Source organism: Piliocolobus tephrosceles, chromosome 15 (genome assembly GCF_002776525.5).
Source record: "Piliocolobus tephrosceles isolate RC106 chromosome 15, ASM277652v3, whole genome shotgun sequence".
Lineage (NCBI taxonomy): Eukaryota > Metazoa > Chordata > Mammalia > Primates > Cercopithecidae > Piliocolobus > Piliocolobus tephrosceles.
Genome location: NC_045448.1, coordinates 48,046,273 through 48,053,182, shown reverse-complemented (window position 1 = coordinate 48,053,182; position 6,910 = coordinate 48,046,273). Strand labels below are relative to the sequence as shown.

At 45.2% G+C, this 6,910-nt stretch overlaps 1 pseudogene; it reads right to left on the bottom strand.

The window, feature by feature from the left end:
* Positions 1 to 716: 716 nt before the first annotated feature.
* On the bottom strand, positions 717 to 803 carry LOC111550465 (annotated as a pseudogene).
* Between the last annotated feature and the right edge of the window lie 6,107 nt (positions 804 to 6,910).

Below are 6,910 nucleotides of genomic sequence, written 5' to 3'. Positions count from 1 at the left end.
CTTGAACCTAGGAGGCGGCGGTTGCAGTGAGCCGAGATCGCGCCACTGCACTCCAGCCTGGGCGACAAGAGTGAAACTCCGTCTCAAGAAAGAAAAAAAAAGAAAAGAAAGCAAGCTAAGAGACTGAGAATAAAAAGTTTATATTCAAATTCAAGAAAGAAAGTGGAAGACAGACAATTGTTTGTCCTCTTATCCCAAGCTGTAAATAAATATGAAATCCAGATTGCGGGAAACCAGTCCTAACCAACAGCTGTGCATTGGTAAAAACCTATGCAAGATTAGTTCTTTGCCTTGTTCGTGGAGACTGTTTTGCCAGAAGGTTCTCCTTTGCTAGGCAAGAAATAAAATCAACATAAAAAAAAAAAAAAAAAAAAACCGAGCCGGACGCAGTGGCTCACACCTGTAATCCCAGCACTCAGCACTTTGGGAGGCCGAGACGGGCGAATCACGAGGTCAGGAGATCGAGACCATCCTGGCTAACACGGTGAAACCCAACCTCTACTAAAAATACAAACAATTAGCTGGGCATGGTGGCACACACCTGTAGTCCTCAGCCTGGCATGTGCCAGGCTGAGGCAGGAGAATGGTGTGAATGCAGGAGGCGGAGCTTGCAGTGAGCCAAGATCTCAGGCCCCTGCACTCCAACCTGGGCGACAGAGCGAGACTCTGTCTCAAAAAAAAAAAAAAAAAAATTGCCAAAGATGATGTGTGCTAAGAAAAATACGGTGTGCTTCACGAATTTGCGTTTCATCCCTGTGCAGGGGTCATTCCAATTTTGGTATATGTGCTACCCAAGCAAGCACAGTGAAACCAACTGTTTCAGGTAATATTTGAGAGTTGGTCTCTTTCCCCCACCCGCATATGTAACACCCCCAGAGAGTCTGGGGGAATACCCTGAAATCAGACATGCAGTAAAACTTACATGCTTATTCATACTAAGTAGAAAATACAGAATATAGACCATAAATAGCCTCAGGTCAAAATGTGCTATCAAATGAATTTATCCCCATAAAGCTTTGCAGAGCTTTTTGGATTTCAGAATTGCACGAAGGGGCTATTTATCCTGTATCTCCATGTCATGGATGAAGCTGAGGCACAGATGGGTCAAGTAACTTGCCCATGACTAAATAGCTAGAAAGTGGTGGAGTCTGGATTTAAACTCAAGGAAGCTGGTTCTGGAGCCCTATGTTGTTAACAGAAATACTATAATGCTTCCAATTTAACACCATTTTATCTCATTTAGTTATTACAACCACCTTATACTAGGTTGAACAATATCAAATTGCCAAAATTTGCCCTTTTTAAAATTTTTTTGAGACAGGGTCTGGCTCTGTCACAGAGGTTGGAGTACAGTGGCGTTATCTTGGCTTATTGTAGCCTCAACCTCCCAGGCTTAAGCATTCCTCCCACCTCAATCTGAGTACCTGGGACCACAGGCCCGCACCAACATGCCCAGCAAATTTTTTTTTTTTTTTTTTTTTTTTTTTGAGGAGTCTTACTCTGTCACCCAGGCTGGAGTACAGTGACGCCATCTTGGTTCACTGCAACCTCGCGGATTCAGGCAGTTCTCACGCCTCAGCCTCCCGAGTGCTGGGATTGCAGGTGACCACCACCATGCCCAGCTAATTGTTGTTTTTTAGTAGAGACGCGGTTTCACTATGTTGGCCAGGCTGGTCCCGAACTCCTGACCACAAGTGATCCGCCTGCCTCAGCCTCCCAAAGTGCTGGGATTACAGGTGTGAGCCACTGTGCCTGGTGCCCTGCTAATTTTTTAAAAAATTTTTGCCGGGCACAGTGGCTCAAGCCTGTAATCCCAGCACTTTGGGAGGCCAAGACGGGCGGATCACGAGGTCAGGAGATTGAGACCATCCTGGCCAACACGGTGAAACCCCGTCTCTACTAAAAAAATACAAAAAACTAGCCGGGCGAGGTGGCGGGCGCCTGTAGTCCCAGCTACTCGGGAGGCTGAGGCAGGAGAATGGCGTAAACCCGGGAGGCGGAGTTTGCAGTGAGCTGAGATCTGGCCTGGGGACAGAGCGAGACTCTGTCTCAAAAAAAAAAAAAAAAAAAAAAATTTTTGTAGCGAGGAAGTTTCACTATGTTGCCCAAGCTGGACCTTTTTGGTTTTTGGTTTGTTTTGTTTTGAGACAGGGTCTTACTCTGTGTCCCAGACTGGTGTGCAGTAGTGCAGTCTCAGCTCACCACAACTTTCACCTCCCAGGCTCAAGCAATTCTCCTTCCTCAGCCTCCCGAATAGCTGGGATTAGAGGCATGCGCCACTACTGCCTGGCTAATTTTTGTATTTTTAGTAGAGACCGGTTTCCCCATGTTGGCCACGCTGGTCTTGAACTCCTGACCTTAAATGATCCACCAGCCTCGGCCTCCCAAAGTGTTGGGATTACAGACGTGAGCCACTGCTCCCAGCCAAGCTGGACCTTTTTTGAAGTACAAATACTAATATTTACTTCATTTTGGTTCAACTGAATGTAACGTTATTCTCTTTTTGTTGTTTTTTTTGGGGGGGGGACAGAGTCCCTCTCTGTCACCGAGGCTGGAGTGCAATGGAGCGATCTTGGCTCGCCACAACCTCCGCCTCCCAGGTTAAAGCAATTCTCCTGCCTTAGTCTCCTGAGTAGCTGGGATTACAGACACCACCACACCCGGCTAAGTTTTATATTTTTAGTAGAGATGTGTTTTCACCATGTTGGCCAGGCTGGTCTCAAACTCCTGACTTCGTGATCCCTCCATCTCAGCCTCCCAAAGTGCTGGGATTACAGGTGTGAGCCACTGCGCCCAGCCGACGTTATTATTTTACAGGGAGGAAATGGAGGTTCAGAGGGGATGCGCCAGTTTTAAGAGGTTAAGAGCCTGTGCTTTGGGTTAAATGAAGAACTGAGCTCTGATGCTAGCTGGCCAAGCAGATAACTCGCAGCAATTGTATTAATACTTCTCTGAATTTGTTTCCTCGTCTTTGATGAGGACAGTAGTACCTGTGGGCCAAATTTTGGAGGCTACAGTTAGATGCCTCCTACAAACTTCACTAAGAGACAAGAAAACACATATATTATGTGGGGACCATCCAGACCCCCAGAATTGGCATGAGTATTACTTGGAACTGAAGACATTTGAGAGCCAACAGATGCAGAAAGACGCCTTTTCAAAGTTTCCCTTATGTAACTAACAGCAGAAATTTCTGGGAGTGAAGCTGCCGTAAATCTCCTCCCTAGAGGAGTTTAGTGGCCAGAAAAAAAAGACAAAGACCACTTGCACCTGCAAAAACAAACATTATCTCCCATTTGTTCCCCAGAAACCTATTTGTTCTTCCCATAGAAGCCTTCTTCTCCCTCCTTTTCCCCTATTAAATGGTATACATAAAGTAGATTCAGAGATTCAAGAAAAAAAAAAAAAAGTTGTATAAATGCCAAATAAAAGCCTCCTGGAGTCACGTTTTTTTTTTCTTTGAACTCCTGTATGCATATCTGAATAAAAGTCTTTTCTTTTGTTTTTTTTCTGAGACAGGGTCTCACTCTGTTGCCCAGGCTGATCCTCCCGCCTCAGCCTCCCAAGCAGCTAAGACTGCCGGTGTGCATCCTCACATCCTGATAATTTTATTTTCTGTAGAGACTGGGTCTTGCTGTGTTGCCCAGGTTGGTCTCCAACTCTTGGGCTCAAGCTCTTCTCTCTACTTGGCCACCCAAAGTGCTAGGATTACAGGCGTGAACCACCGTGCCTAGCCCTAAACTATCTTTAGTCTGCAGTGCCCAACCAATACGTATATTCCATGACTATATATGGGCTATTTTGAAAATTGAATAAAAATATTTTTATTTTAGTTTATATGTTTTTTTTTTTTTTTTCAAATGGCTACACTTAATAAATTGCATAACAATCAGTGGAGTTGTTTTGGCCTAGGAGATTAGCGGGAAAGTACTAAGGTAGTAAATATACTAGGTGTTTGGGAACCTCTGGCCTACTGGTTAAGAGCTCTGTATTCAAAGTTTGTGTTCGCATCCCAGCTAAGCTGCTTACTAAACTGCGTGAGCTTGTTGGGCAAGTTATTTAGCCTATGCCTCACTTTCTATATCTGTAAAATAGGGATGATATTAACACTACCTTCTTCATGGGGTTGTGCTAAGGATTGAGTGAAAGGGCATTATGAAGCCCTCAGCCCATTGCCTGGCACACCATACATATTCAATAAATTGGACAGTTATACAAAGAAATCAACTGGCCAGGGACAATGGCTCACACTTACAATCCCAACACTTTGGGAGACCAAGACAGAAAGATCACTTGAGCCCAGGAGTTCAAGATCAGCCAGCAACATAGTGAGACCCTCTTCTCTACAAAAATATTTTAAAATTTAGTCAGGAGTGGTGGTGCATGCCTATAGTCCTAGCTACTCTCTACGTGGGAGGCTCAAGGTAGGAAGATTGCTTGATCCCAGGAGCTTGAGGTTGCAGTGAGCTATGATCAGGCCATTGCACTCCTACCTTGAGACCCTGTCTCAGAAAAAAAACAAAAACAAAACACACACACACAAAAAAAAAAAAAAGAAAAAGAAGAAGAAGAAGAAGAAAGAAAAGTATTCTCAAGAATACAGTGCCCTGTGTTCCCCTCTCTGCCTGTCCAACAATCTATGTCTTTGTCTTGGGCCTTGGGAGATAAAGTGAAGGATGAAGAAAGGAGGGGCATGTTTTGGGAGGGTTCCATCCTAGCCCAAGCAGCTCACCAGGGACAAGCCTGTAGTCTGCCAAAGTCAGGGTTTGTTTTGGTAGTTGCAAGCGGGGAGCCTCCACAGCAGAGGAACCATGGGGCATCTCACCAAACTAAAAAAGGGAGGGGGAGGGTGGAGTTTAGAATAAATTTACCTGAAACAGTGTTTTGCAAGCTCAAGTCTAGCTGTGTGTAAAGACAAAGCTAGACTACAAAGTCCACCCAAGGTCCTATTTCCTTGGAAACAACAAAGTTAAGATAGATGTGAAATGGTGTCCACAAATCCCTTATCTAAAGTTATACACCTGGGTTGTAAATCACAGCTGTTTCTGTGTCAAAGTAAGACACTCCAGGCAAGAGTGGGATGTTTCATTTTTGCTGATACAATTTCAAACAGCAAGGCCAGGAGAGGTGGCTTACGCCTGTATTCTTAACACTTTGGGAGGCTGAGGTGGGAGTGTCGCTTGAGCCCAGGAGTACAAGACCAGCCTACGCAGCAGAGTGAGACCCTTTCTCTACCAAAAAAAAATTAAAAAGAAACCAGCTGGGCATGGTGATGCATGCCTGTAGTCTCAACTACTGGCGAGGCTGTGGAAGAATCACTTGAACCTGTGAGGTCAAGGCTGCAGTGAACCATGAGCATACCATTGCATTCCAGCCTGTGTGACAGACTGAGACCCTGTCTCTAAATAAATAAATAATAACAATAATTTCAGTCAGCAAAGTTTCTGAAAGCCTATGACTTTAGAGAACAAGATTTCTGAGATTGCCAAGTGTAAAAAAACAGTATTTCTTATGCTACTTTGGGCTTTGGGATGGCAGTTTATCCTTGGGAGAGATTGTGTTTCCTGTTTAACTTTGTAGCTGCCTTTATCTTTGTTATCCCAGCCAGAAGACTGGCAGGGAATGTTTCAAATTTCTCATTCCGTGCTTATTTTAACTTTCTCAATTCTCAGGAAAAAGGAGGGGAGAAACTTTGTGCAAGTCAGGTGGAAAGACATAGCACTTGCAGTCTGCCTTTGTTTAGCAAGGGTACAGAAATCAAAGCCTCCTGTGTACTCCCCTAAGTACCAAGGTGTGGTGGAGGCTCTGGGAGACTGGCTGGGGAAGACAGGCTCAGCGTTCACTTGGAGAGAGGGAACATGGGCTTGAGGGCTTCCATAGCCTGGAGGCGCTCCCCTCCCCCACTCCAGCTAGCTTCTCCATCCACTGGCTAACATCCATTATTATTTTATTTTTTAAGCCCGGGTCTGGCTCTGTCACCAGTGGTGCGAACATGGCTCATTGCAGTCTCAACCTGTCCTGGGCTCAAGCAGTCCTCCTGCCTCAGCCTCTAGAGTAGCTGGGACTACAGGCATGCTACTACCATGCCTGGCTAATTTTTGAATTTTTTTTGTAGAGATGGGGTCTCCCTATGTTGCCCAAGCTGGTCTCAAACTCCTGAGCTCAAGCAATCCTCCCACCTCAGCCTCCCAAAATGCTGGGATTACAGACATGAGCCACCTTGACTAACTGGCTGGAAACTTCCATTATCTCAGACCATAAATGGCCCTGGGGGATAGAGAGATGGGGAGGGCTAGCACCAGCATTTCTCTTAACTCTCCAAAGCCATCCTGGGTGGAATTGCCAGGTACTTTCCTCATATGGTCTCAGCCTCTGATCTCCAAAGTATGGCCCCAGTCTTGCTTCCCAAATGACTGGCCCTTCCTGCCCTCTGCATTCACTGTTCTGGGATCAGCCCTGCTGTGAAGCCATGCAGACCTGTTCTCAATCCTGGCAACCTTGGGTACATGTTGGGCACCCTGGGTAAATTTTTTGCACTTGAGCCTTGGTCTCCTGATAAACAGGGATTCACTAATATTTGCTTATGGACGTATTGGGAGGATGGAATGAGATGAAGTAAAAACTGCTGCCAGTCGTCTAATGTATGCACTATAAATATAAATCCTTCTCTTCCCCTCAGGCTGCTTTTGCCCCCTTTGCCATTTCACAATGAGCCAAAGTATGATGGAACTGGATAAGCCCTGTGGGGACCCACTCAGAATCCCTGATTTGGTGTATAAAGATTATTTTAGGCTGAAGACATTTGAGATTCAACAGATGTAGAAAGAAGCCTTCTCGGAGCTTCCTAAATCTGACTAAAAGCAGAAGGAACTTTTTTTTTTTTTTTTTTTTGAGGCAGGGTCTTGCTGTC